The 13,066-nt window shown below is 46.5% G+C and overlaps 1 long non-coding RNA gene across 1 annotated transcript; it reads left to right on the top strand.

The window, feature by feature from the left end:
• Positions 1-952: 952 nt before the first annotated feature.
• On the top strand, positions 953-8,995 carry LOC120876912. Its single transcript, XR_005724246.1, has 2 exons — positions 953-991; positions 5,255-8,995. It is a non-coding gene; the product is annotated as an uncharacterized LOC120876912 (long non-coding RNA).
• Positions 8,996-13,066: the final 4,071 nt, after the last annotated feature.

Below are 13,066 nucleotides of genomic sequence, written 5' to 3' on the forward strand. Positions count from 1 at the left end.
TCATCCATTTTGCAGTTGCAGACACTGGAGCAGTGATTTATTCACGTGTTGCAGCTGCGAACACCGATGCTTAATCAGTCCTTTTGATTTGAATAATTATATCCTAGTCAGCAAGGGGAGACGGGAAGGCATTTTGGCCTCATAGTACTGGGGGAGATATGATAGAAACCAGGAGAAAGGGGTTTTCTTTTGTCACCCAGATACCAGTAGCTGACACAGTGAGTACCTCTGATCTTTCCAAGGGTTCCCTGGTTTGGGGCAAGTGGAAGGGGAGGAGGACCTCACATTTAAATTCTAGCTAAGATCGAAGAACCGTGCTAACATTGTCTACTGTGTGACGCGTGTTGACGCACACCCTCGGCATGTATTAATAGTGCTGTGCCCTTTTCAGACGACCGGTTGTGCACTGCATTCGTGGCTGATTCTAAGCCAGCTCCCCCCTCAAAAGGGCCATCTCTCCTCCTTCTCCTCCCCGCCCTCCTTCTCTCCCTCTCTCTTTATTATTCCTTTGATTCTGGAAGAGAAATGCTTCAGTAGCAGGTCATTGGGACCCCAAGGGGACAGAGCCAGTGGACCTTTATCACCTTCTGAGAAGACATTGGTCTTCTAAGGGCATTAAAACTCCATTTCAAGTACCTGACTACTCCCAGAAATATTGGGGGTTAGATTTTTGCACCATAGCATACAATTTTTTTCTAGTATTATTATAGAATAAATAATACATCCTAGGCACTGGAAGTGGAGAAGGCAATGGCAACCCACTCCAGTGCTCTTGCCTGGGAAATCCCATGGATGGAAGAGCCTGGTAGGCTACAGTCCATGGGGTTTCGAAGAGTTGGACACGACTGAGCGACTTCACTTTCACTTTTCACTTTCATGCACTGGAGAAGGAAATGGCAACCCACTCCATTATTCTTGCCTGGAGAATCCCAGGGATGGGAGCCTGGTGGGCTGCCGTCTATGGGGTCGCACAGAGTAGGACACGACTGATGTGACTTAGCAGCAGGCACTGGAAGCAAACCTCAAAGCTTCTGTCCTAGGAAAAGAGAGAGGGTGCAGGTCACAGGGAAAAATTCAGGACAGGAGTATAGCAAGTGCTCATGATTCATGGGTTCCGAGGGGACAAGGTGCCCCACCCCGTCCTGGGTAGGTGTATTTCTGAGCTGCTCACCAGCAAGCCTCACTCATAAACATGGGCCGGGATCATCTGCCCTTGGGATGCCATAGGTTCTGGTTTCAGAAGCGGAACAATAATGCTAATTAAAATGTCATGTTCTGGCCTACAACAGACAACAGCTGGTTTTAGATTAAGAGATCTTTTTTAAGGAATTGCATCGTACTGGCCTGCACCAACAATGAACCTGAGCTGGCCCTGGCCTTGCCCCAGATGTGTGTACCAAGTCACTAGCCTTTGCCCCCAGGGACCTAACTGGGGTGGGCCGGCCTGCTTGAAATGCCAGTGTTGACTGTTGCATGCTCACTTGCGTCCACCTCTCTGAGACCCCATGGACTGTGGCTCATTAGGCTCCTCTGTCCGTGGGATTATCCAGGCAAGAATACTAGGGTGGGTTGCCATTTCCTTCTCCAAATGCCAAGGTTGGAAACCCTTTTTTGCTGGTTAAGTTTAGGTAGCTGTACATATTCTTCTTATCTGATGTGTTTTAGCAAAGCTCACACATGTTTAGGCAAAAACCTCCTTTTCTGGGAAAATTAAAGAGGAAAATATCCACTTTTGTCCTCAGACTCTGGTTCCTTCCTGTAAGTGATGCTGTCCTGTCTCTTCTTCTTACTCGGCATCACGAAGGTCAGAACTCTGGCTTCTCTGTCGAACCTTCTGTGCTTCCAGCTTGTGGTTTTTAGGAGTTTCTCTGCTGCCTCTGGAGAGATTGGCCATCATCCTGGCCTGTGCTGACCAGGACTGGGAGCTGGAAGAGGCCACCAGCCTCTCTGTGCTCTCACTTGCCAAAGGGTGGCTGGTAGCTCTGTGATCCAGCTTCCTCCTGGGACAGTCCCTGAGGATCCTTGCCACTGAAGGGCCAGAGGTTCCTGGCCACGAATTCTCAAGATCTGATTGCTGGGCTCAAGTCCAAGACCCCTTGGTGGTAGAATTAAGAAGTCGATGAAGCAGAGTCCAGGTCGGGAAGTGGTTCACTCCTGGGGGAACTCTTCCTGGCTCTACAATCAGGATTGCAGAGGCACCCGGCCAAGAGGGCGGAGGTTTCAAAGGTTCCCCATCATTGAGCTTCCCTGAGCCTGGTGGGTTTCCTCTGCTCTCGCAGTGGCGTCTCCAGGGTAAGCTGTTTTCTCCAGTTCTGTTGGTCATCTGCTGCTGCAGCGGCTGAAGCCTCAGCACGCTGTTCCCCGAGGAGCCCTGGCTCGAGGAGGCAGATGCAGAGAACGCCCAACTGGCCCCACGCCCCTTCAGCCACTTCCCGAGGGGCCATCCTGGTGGAAGTGCCAGCCGGACTGGCAGGCAGCGGCTGTCGAGGGAGGCTCTGGAAGAGACTTGAGCTTTCCACCGAGGGCCCGGAGGCATGTGAGCCCTGGAGGCTGGCTGCTCACCTCACCCCAGAGCTCTTTCCCAAGCCCCAGGGCTCCTGTGCTAGGCCAGTGTTTGCTTCTAAATGAAACGGGGGGCAGCTTTTGGCCCCACTCTGCCAACCAGGCCCGGAGAGATGATCTGAATTGGTTTCACTGAGCTGCTCCTGAAGTGAGGCAGGCCAGATTCTGCTCTCCCTTGTAAGGTTTTCCCCTCTCCTAAGCTAAGGTCTTCCCTGGTGGCTGGAGGTCCAGGTTCAATCCTTGGGTCAGGAAGATCCCCTGGAGAAGGGAATTCCAACCCACTCCAGTATTCTTGCCTGGGGAATTCCATGGACAGAGGAGCCTGGTGAGATACAGTCGATGGGGTCACAAAGAGTCGGACGTGACTTAGCAACTAAACAACGGCGACATCATCCTAAATGGAACTCGCAGCCTCTCTTCCACCTCCATTTATAGGCTGTCAGAGCTCCCCAGCCTCAGGCTGTGTGACGTCCAGTTCCCTGGGACAGGGTGTGGGCTGTGTAGGCAACATTGCGCCACAGCTTCTTCATGTCCAGCTCACCACTGCTTGCAACTCAGGGCAGGTGATGGGGCAGCTCGCCCCCTCTCTCTCCTTTCCAGGCATCTTTCCTTCTCAAGAAATTGTTGAGTCACCCACCTCTGTGTCTGGCATCTCAAATTTAACAGCCTTTGTAGGGTAGAGTTTCTTCCTTTCTTCTGCTCCCAACTGGTTGCGCCTGTGGTTGCACTTCTTTCCAGCCTCCCTGGAGGGCACCAGAGCCGTCAGGCAGAGACAAGGAAAGGCAAAGATGTCTGGGTGTCATTCGAGAGGTACCAGGCAGCTATGTCTGATAAAAGGTTTCCCCAGCAAAGCACCAGCTCACCCATAGCATCTCAGGAGCTGCCCGTGGAGTGACAGCTGCCAGCAGAGCTGGGATTGGAATCTGTGTGTCTTGGACCCAAGCCTCCAGCCACTCCATCCACCCTTCAGAGCCTTCCCTTCACAGTGTATAAACGCGAGCTCTTACTTAGAGCCGCCAACTTCTATCATTAACTACTACGCCCAAGAAGAAGCTCAAAGAATGTCTGGTTTTCTGGTAATCACAGCTGCAGAACAACCAACTCATTACTGACCAACATGAGGGAATAATTCAGTCATTCACTTTTCTAATCATTCATTCATTCATTCATTAAAATGTACTCTTTGCCAGAACCAGTGCTGCGTCTGAGACAGAGTGGATTAAGTGGAATAAGACACAGTCTTGACCTCCAAGATCTTGGGTTCCAGTGAGAGTTTTTGGCTCTGTAAGATGGTGTGAGTCCAGAGGCCTGGGACTCCACACACATACGTTTTAGTCCTGACTGTTCAGGAAGACTCCATTACGTGAACACCATCTTCGCTGGTGCCCAGAGGAGGCAAGGATTGTTTTGTTTCCCATTCTCATAGTGCCTTCCTTTGAGTTGAACCCTGTGCCTTCCTTGGCCTTGAGGGATTCCACTCCCTTGCCTTAGTTTCCTCAACCAGAAATTGAAGATGGCAAGAGCGCTTCGACCCGGGTGGGTGAGATGCAGTGATGTATCAGATCTCTTCCCCTCTCTTTACCCAGAGCCCTTGCCAGATTGTACCTGGTGATGCTGGCAGCCAGCCCTCTTCCGGCCCCTATTTCTGCTCACCCTGTTACCAGAGAACCTGGGGGTCTGGATCCTATCTGGCCCCGTCAGGGTAGATTACCAAATGAGTGGTTCTTTTGCCCCAGTGCCTTTCCTGTGCTATAAATAAGCCCCATGTTTATTTTCTAATGTTATTGAAATGAGCACTTGGGATTTGGGCCTCTTGACTAGTCCGGAGAGCGTCCACCCGGTGCCTGGTGAGGGCCCTGTGTGGCTGGCTGCTGTCTGAAGCTATTTGGAGTCCTCCCCCTGTGTTGTGGATGTGGCTTCATTTCCATAGTAAGGGCTGTATGCAGCCCTGTATCTGCTGATTTTCAGGTTTCAGCTTTCTGCCAGCCTCACTGCCTGCTTAGAAGTAAAGCTGTGTTTCTCATTAAGGGGATAACAGCCACAATTGAGATAATTAACGAAAATTGTGTATTGGTGGCAGCAGGTCCTATAGGATTTCCAATAGTCTACCTAGTAGATCCTGAGGGGCTTTACCTTCATCTCCTCCCTTCTGCCTACCCGCTGTCCAACCTCTGTTCTTGTTTTCTGGATATAGTCCCAATAATTTCTCTCCATACAGCCTTGTTCTTGTCAGCAGTTTGGTTTGATGTACTGACGACTTGACCAAATGAAGATTTTGTTAACTGCACCTTCTCCAAGGCACAGAGGATGCAAGGATTTCCCCCCTCCTCCCAGAGTATCTCCCATTTGCTGGTTGTACCTTGGCCCTTTTAAAAAGGTTATAAGATGAATGTCCGTTAATAACAGATAGATGTCCCCTTCAGTACTGCGGGGGCACCGTCTCAGTGGGACAGTGCTGAGACAGATGGAAGCGTGACAGCCCAGTGCAACGTCTTATATGCTACGTGGTTGTCTAGGAACCGGGAAGTGTTCTGAATTAGGGTTTCCTCAGGGGTGGTTTCGGAGAAGGCAGTGGCACCCCACTCCAGTACTCTTGCCTGGAGAATCCCAGGGGCGGGGGAGCCTGGTGGGCTGCCGTCTACGGGGTCACACAGAGTTGGACACGACTGAAGCGACTTAGCAGCAGCAGGAGTGGTTTCTAGCTCCTTCAGGCTTTGATGTTGCATCAAAAGTATCCAGTGAGACTGAGCAGGACACAGCATTGTGTATCAGAACTTGGGCTAAAGATCATTATCTACTGCTCAGGAGGGATTATTCTGATAAGTTACTCAGTAGAGAAATGTTTGCAGGAACAAACCAGAACCTATAGCCTATTCATGAACAGTTACATTTAACAACCAGATTTAATTCACTTTCAGACATGGAACCAGAAGAAGGTGAATTTTTACTCATGTGTTTTTAGTCTATTGACTCCTAAAGATTCTTTTCTCTTAAAAAGTAAAAAGTCTTTTGTGATGGATTCATATTTATTGAGCACTTATTATGTGCCAGATACTGTTCTCAATTATGAAAATGCTGCATTGAACAAAGTGCCTGCCCCTGCTAAGTGTACATTCTAAGAAGGAAGACAACCAAAAAAAGTAAACAAATACAATTGCAAATGGTAAAAAAAAAAAAAATGCTAGAAAGAGAACAAAGCAGAATAAGGGGAGGTGGTTAGTGACTTGGGCATAAGGAGATATGTTGGTCAGAAGTGGCATTTAAACACAGATCTCGGTGTTGAGGAGTGGAGACAGAGGGATGAGCTAGCATCAAGTCCCTCAGGCAGGAAAAAGCTCATCTTGTTTTAAGAACAGCAGGAACTCCTGCTGCAGTGTGGCTGCAGTGTATTGGGTATGGAGAGCAGGGTAGAGATGATGCCAGGAAAAGTAAGTTAGGGCCAAATTGTGTTGGGATCATGCCGGACAAAAGGGTTCTGGATTTTTATTGTGAGTGTGATGGGAAGACACTGGAAGGTTTTAAGCCGGGGATTGGCATCCGAATGGGATTTTTGTTGAAAGAGTCGTTTCAGCTAATACGTGGAGAACAAGAATGGAAGAAAGGAAGTCAAGAGGCTGCGTTACAGAGAGAGATGGCAGAGGCTTAGCTAGACTAGGATGGCAGCAACAGAGACAGTAAGGAGTTACATTGGGAACAGAATCTGTTGGACTTACTAATGATTAGGTTATAGGAGATGAAAACAGAGGATTCACAGCTAACTGTTGGAACTGAGTGACACAGTTCAGTGAAATAGGGCAGACTGGGCAGGGTAAGGACGGAGAAGTGTGAGAGGGATACCAGGAGCTCCACTTTGAATGGGTTAAGTCTGAGATGCCTTTTGGTCATCTAGTGGTAGTGCTAGTTAAGCAGTTAGATATCTAGAGCTAAAGGGGAAAGTTAGAACTGAAAATATAGATGGGATTTAAAACCACAGGACTAGACGAGACTACCCAGAGAGTCAGAATATGTAACGGAAAAGAGGACTGTGGCCTGATTTACAGGGAGAGAAGAAAAGAGGAAGCAGAAAAGGAGATTGAGGAGTTGCCAGCGAGTTAGGAAGAAAACCAGGAAGATATCTGCAAGACAGACTGGGATGAATTAGAGATACACATTGTAAACCCTGAAGTAATGGCTAAAAACATTTTAAAAGGAAGCATAGCTAATAAGGCAATATTGGAGATAGAATATGATTAAAAAAAATATCCAATCAAAAAGGATGGATTGAAGAAAAGAGTAAACTAAGAACAGATGGGACACAAAAAAGCAGGACACTAGACTTAAACTCTAACATATTAATAATGATGTTAAATGCAAATGATCTAAACGTTATAATCAAAGGACGGAGACTTTCATTCTGAATTAAACATCAAGGGCAATCATATGCTATCTGTGAGTAAAGCACTATAAAATACAGTTGAAGCAAAAGAGTAGAAGAAATTATACTAGACAAATATGAACCACAAGGAACTGGAAATGAATTTGCCAATAAAGGACAAAATAAACTTCAAAACAGGAACATTTCCAGGGAGAAAGAGGAATAATTCATAATGTTAAAGGTGTCAGTTCATTAAGAAGACAGAACAGGTAATTCTAGGTAATGTAGGCACTAAATAACAATGCTTAAAAATATATAAAGCAAAATTGACAACGGAAAATGAAATAGAAAACTCCACAATTATATTTGGGTATCTTAGCACTCCCCTCTTAGTAATGGATAGAACAAGCTGATAGAAAAATCAGAAAAGTAGAGATGACCTGGATAATGCTATCAACCATTTTGGCCCAATTGACAATTATGGAACACCACCCACCAATAACTAAGCAGATAGTCTTCTCAGGTGCACTTACAACATTCAGCACCTGTGTGTGGCACCGTAAAAAGTCTGTTTTAGAGGAAATGAAAATACAAGTATGTTCTCCGATCATAATGGAATTAAATCAGTAACTGATATCTGGGGAAAATCTCTAATAGTCAGAAATTAAGTAACATATTTCTAAATGCATGGGTTAATAAAGACTCAAAACAAATTAGAATGTAATTTTAGGTGAATGAAAATGTATCTAAATGTGTCAGGTGGAGTACTCAGAGATCTGTTCTTGAAGTGCTAGTGTTAGAAAAGAAGAAAGAACTAAAACTAATTATGAAAGCTACTACAAAATAAATGGAAGAAAGAATAAAGATAAGCTTGGAAATAAATAGATGGACAAACAATGGAGAAGAATGAATTAAACAAAACCTGGTTCTTTGAAAAGACCAATAAATAGACTGTTCAGGGAAAAAAAAGGATATATAAATTTACCAGTATCATAAATCAAACAGGGAGCTTTGGTACAGATTCTAAAAATATTAGAAGTGAAATACATATGAAAACATTATAAAATCTACAACATAGATGAAATAGTTGCAAACTTTGAAAGACACAAGGTTATAAAAACTGCCTCAAGAAGAAACAGAAAAATCTAAGTAGCCATATCCATTAAAGCAGTCAAATTTGTAATTTAAAACTTCACACAAAGAAAAACCTAAGTCCACAGTCTACTGACAAATTATATCAAATAACTGAGAAATAACACCAATCTTACACAAACTCTTTTCAGAAAGAGATATGTCCCAGCTCATTTTATGTGGCCATTATTACCCTGTTATCAAAACCAGACAAAAATATTACAAGAAAAGAAAACTGCAGACTTAAAGCCCTGCTGAGCATAGGCACAAAGGTCTTTTTAAAAGTTAGCAAGCCAGATCAACACGCAAAAAAGATAACACAACATGGCTAAAGAATATAAAGTCTGTCTAATATTTGAAAATGTAATTCACAATAGCAATAGAATAAAGGAGAATAGTCATATGATTATCTCAATGGTTTTTTTTTAAAAAAACCAGAAAACATATATCCACACAAAGACTTGTACACAGATGCTCTCGGCAGGTTTGTTCATGATAGCCAAAACCTGGAAAAAAAGGTTAAACAGCAGATGAACGCATAGATAAATTGTGGTATATCCATGCAACGGAATACACCTAAGCAATAAAGATAATGAACTACTGAGACACACAACATGGATGTGTTTCCAAAATAGGTGAGCAAATAAGCCAGACATGAAAGAGTGCATGCTTTACATTCATGCTATCCATACATACAGGGTCTCCCTGGTGGCCCAGGGAAGGGTGAAATTCACCCTCAATTGTTCAGTCTTATGCAGTAGACAGGACTCTTAAGGACTTAGCTCCTGTATTAGTTTGCCTGGGATGAGGCTCAAGGGAACTTTTGGGAGTGAGGAGAAGGTTTTATATTTTGATCCTGGTGATGGTTACATATAACTCTACATGTGAAGTTGATGCATTCTTATCTAAGTAATACCTCAATAAAGATGAGTATTTTTTTCAATGGTACTTAAAAACTGTCATCTTTCACAGTTCCTTTGCTTTGTCATGGACCAGCATCCCTTTTCCCTTCTTTACCTGGATGTTTGCTTAGGGCCTCAGGGTCCAAGCTGCCTCCAGTTCTGTTTAGTGTTTTCTATTGTGTTTTGATGTGGAATGCAGATTTGCCAGCCATCCAGCTGATACTTATCAAATGCTTGCTGTAATACTCTACCAAATATTGCAGATAAATAGGTGGAGAAGCCGTTTCTGCCTTATAATCAAGCTAATACAGGAGATAAGTCCCTAATAGTCCTGTCTACTCTATAAGATTGAACAGTTGAGGGTGAATTACAAACATTCCCTGCTGTGGAAGGAGCGTGCGGTCACTTCTGACTCGGTGAAGGGGTGAGACTTGAGGTGGGCTTTGGAGAACTCATTGGTAGAGGCAGGCACTGTGTGGACAGGGGTGTGCTGGGAGGTTGGGCAGTCACTTTGACCTGAAAGGAGTGAAAGGAAACAAGAAGATAAGGAAGTATGCTGATACCATAGATTTGTACGAGCACTAACTCCAGGTTGGGACTTTTAGAAATTATGGCACTGGATAGGGGTTTAGGGCTAGACAAAAGAGCTAAAATGTTTGCGGGCAGTGTGAAGGCTTTGCAGATGATTGTTCTGGTTGGGAGCGTGATCAGAGCTAGTCTTAGACACTTCCACATTGGCATCAGCACAGATGAGGGGGTGGAGCAGAGAGAGACCAGGAATGGGATGTAACTACTTAGCAGTAGCCTAGGTGATAAGTGACAAGGAACTGAGCCCAGGGGTTGCTGGACTCATTTGGGAACTTGCTGGGACCTGCTGAGATGCTTTGGGATATGAAGTTGAGAAGAGCAGCCACTTCATCCATTTAACACATACCAGCCAGTCTTCTTGTTACAGACTAAATTATATCCTCCGTAAAACTCATATATAGAAACCCTAACCCCCAGTGTGACGGGATGAGGAGATAGGGCCTATGTAGAGGTAGTGAAGTTTAAGTGAGATCATAAGGGTGAGGTCTTAATTCATTAGGACTGGTATCCTCAGAAGAAAAGGAAAAAATAACAGAGCTCTCTTTCTGGGAGCAAAGACCACGTAAGGACACAGTGGGAAGGTGGCCGTCTACCCGCCAGGAAGAGAGGCCTCAGCAGAAACCAGATCTGCAGGCACACTGGTCGGGGCTTCTAGCTTCCTGCAACTGTGAGACAGTAAATGTCTACAATTTAAGCCACCCAGGGTGTGCTCTTTTGTTACAACAGCCCAGACAGACCAACACACTGCTCACCACCAGATTCCTCACCACCCGCCTTCCAAGTTCCCATAAATAGAATACTGAGGGTTCCCAGGGCTTTATATTCTGATGACATAACTTTTGTGAAACAGTACCCCAATCTCTGGCTTCCTTCTCAGCCGTCCGGATAGAAGTCAACCCTGCTGGCCCTTCCCAACCGTCAGAGTGTGTGATTCCTCCTGTCTCTACAGCTCTTAATTATTTCCAAGTATTACTTGTTTGGATTTCATAACCACTTGTCTCACTTCCTATGACATAAGCAGGCAAGAGTTGATTTGACCCCATTTTACAGATGAAGAACTTGAAAATCGGGATTTTCGTGGCTTGTCTAAGATAACCAAGCGGAGTTGCAAAGTCAGCCCGTTAAATCCAGCTCTCTCACTTCACCGCACAGCTTCCTGGCTTGTGCTTTTCTATGCCTTTGTCTGGAGAGAGCTTTCTGTTCAAACCTATCTTGGAGAGGAGATGTGGGCTGCCTTTGGGCTTCCTTCTTCCCTTCCTTCCCTTGTCGTCCCAGCACGCGCGTATACGCGCGCACGCGCACACACACACACATACACACACATTTATTTTTGTTCCATAGTGCAGCTTGCTCTTAATGTCATAGGAACAAGGAGCTCCTCCTTTTCGCGCAGAGCCTAAGCATGACAGATCCACCTTGGGTAGAGGACAAAGAAGGGATGGGCAAGGGGCTTATGGTGCAACCAAAAGAGAAACCTTGGAAGGTGTGGCAGGAACGCTGTAGCCCCTGGGCTGTCTGAACCGCATCCTGGCCAGGGCTCTGGGGGGCATCTCGTGCGGGCCCCACAGTGGGTTCGCTTCCAACTAACAGTTAAGGCAGCACCTTAACACATGGTATGCACATGGTCATAAACTGAAGCTCCTTTCGGAAGTTTGCCCTTCCTCAAGGCTGTTGGTCTGTGTTGAGCTAAAAAAAGAAAATCTGTTTGGAATCACAGAATTCCTGGGAAAATGTCAACTCTCACACCCCATTGTCTTTGGAGCTGGCATGCGTCTTCTCACTTCTGAGCCCCGTTTTAAGGGGCGGGCTGTTTGTGGAGGGCCTATTGTTCCTGAGCAGCTGAGCATGCAAGTCTGGGCCTGTGTGTGTGTGTGTGGAGAAAGACCACCACTACTGCGTCACCCCCCACCAGCCGAATCAAGGATTTCTGCTGAATCACAGACCAGCCCGCCTGTGGCGCCCTGAGGTTGGCAATTGTTCTTGTAGCAAGACCTGGGACAATGAGATTGGTGAGAAAGATTCACTGGTGGTTGAGGCAGAGTGGAGGTGGGGAAGGAAGGTTTAGAGCATGAGGATTGTCGAGGGATGACATGGGGAAAAGCAGGCTTTGAGCCCAAGGATAAATGGGAAAACCTCTGAGATGAGCACTCTCAGATTACAACACCTAGCCATCTCGAGGAGCTGGCCTCATGCCACCCAAACCCCAAGAACACTAAAGAGGTCAGGCTTCCTGTCCTGACCTTGGCTCATCGGGGACGCATATGACTCCTGGAGGAAGAGGATGGACAGAGTCCACAGACAAGCGGAGGCTGTAAGTTCACACCAGGCTCATCTCTAGCCTTCCTCTTCCCATCCTGAACCAAAAACAGAGCCTCTCCTCATTCCTACCTTCCCATTCATTCTCCCAGTGAATTGCAGTTACTTAGTGTACTAATTTTCTGAAGGATTCCTTCACAAACAGAATTGGCCTGTCTTTTCTTGGCACTTGGAAGGCAGCTGGGGCAGTCAGACAGATACATAGGTAACTCACATGGTCTCATATGCTAAGATACTATTATAAACAGTTCTGTGGGAGCATGGAGCCACAGCCACTGGCCTGGGGGTGGAAGCTGGGACCGGGCATAGAGTTAAGGAAGAACTTCACATAGGACATCCTTATTAGGAGGAAGCCAGAGAGGATTACCAGAAATCCTCCTGGAAGAGTGGGCTGGGGACAGGGCGCAGGCATTCTAAGGAAACAGATGGCAAGTCTACCACTGTGGCCAAGTGAAAGGCCCCAGATCGTTTGGGGGAGCAATGAGTGGTCCTGGCAGCCAGAGAGGGAAGGGCTGCTGACAGGGGAGTGTCCTCCCCAGCGATGCTCCTTGGAGGCACAAATCCCAGGAATGGGTTACTTGAGTCCCCAGGGAGGACCAGATGACCCAGCAGCCATCCTGCCTTTGGCGGGAGCACTCATCTGGACTCCAGATACTGTTGGGGTTGCTAAGCAAGGACTTCAGGCAGGCAGCTTCCCATGCACAAGAAATTTCTCCCTTGGCTTCCATTCCCACCTTAGGACTTGGCAGCGACTTGGTGTGGAGAGTCCAAGAGCTGCCATGACCCTGTCAGATGGCAAGGGTCATTTTTAAAAACAAGTTCCTAGTTCAAGTCAACCTAAAGCCATCTGGGTCTATAGTGAATGAAAACTTACCCTAGAGGTACGGTTGCAGAAAAGGGGACCCCTTCCAGGGCCCGAGAGTGGGCTCTTGTCTAATACTCGGAAATGAATTGTCCAAGGAGACACACGTGCTGCCAAAGCAAGAGACTTTATTGGGACAGGGCACCCGGGTGGAGAGCAGCAAGGGAAGGGAGCCCAGGAGAACTGCTCTGCCATGCGGCTCGCAGGCTCGGGTTTTACGGTGATGGGGTTAGCTTCCAGGTTGTCTTTGGCCAATCGTTCTGACTCAAGTCTTTCCTGGCGGCGAGTGCACTGCTCAGCCAAGCTGGATGCCAGTGATAAGGATTCTGGGCGGTGGCAGGACAGCTGGCA

The sequence above is a fragment of the Oryx dammah genome, unplaced genomic scaffold (genome assembly GCF_014754425.2).
Source record: "Oryx dammah isolate SB20612 unplaced genomic scaffold, SCBI_Odam_1.1 HiC_scaffold_17, whole genome shotgun sequence".
Lineage (NCBI taxonomy): Eukaryota > Metazoa > Chordata > Mammalia > Artiodactyla > Bovidae > Oryx > Oryx dammah.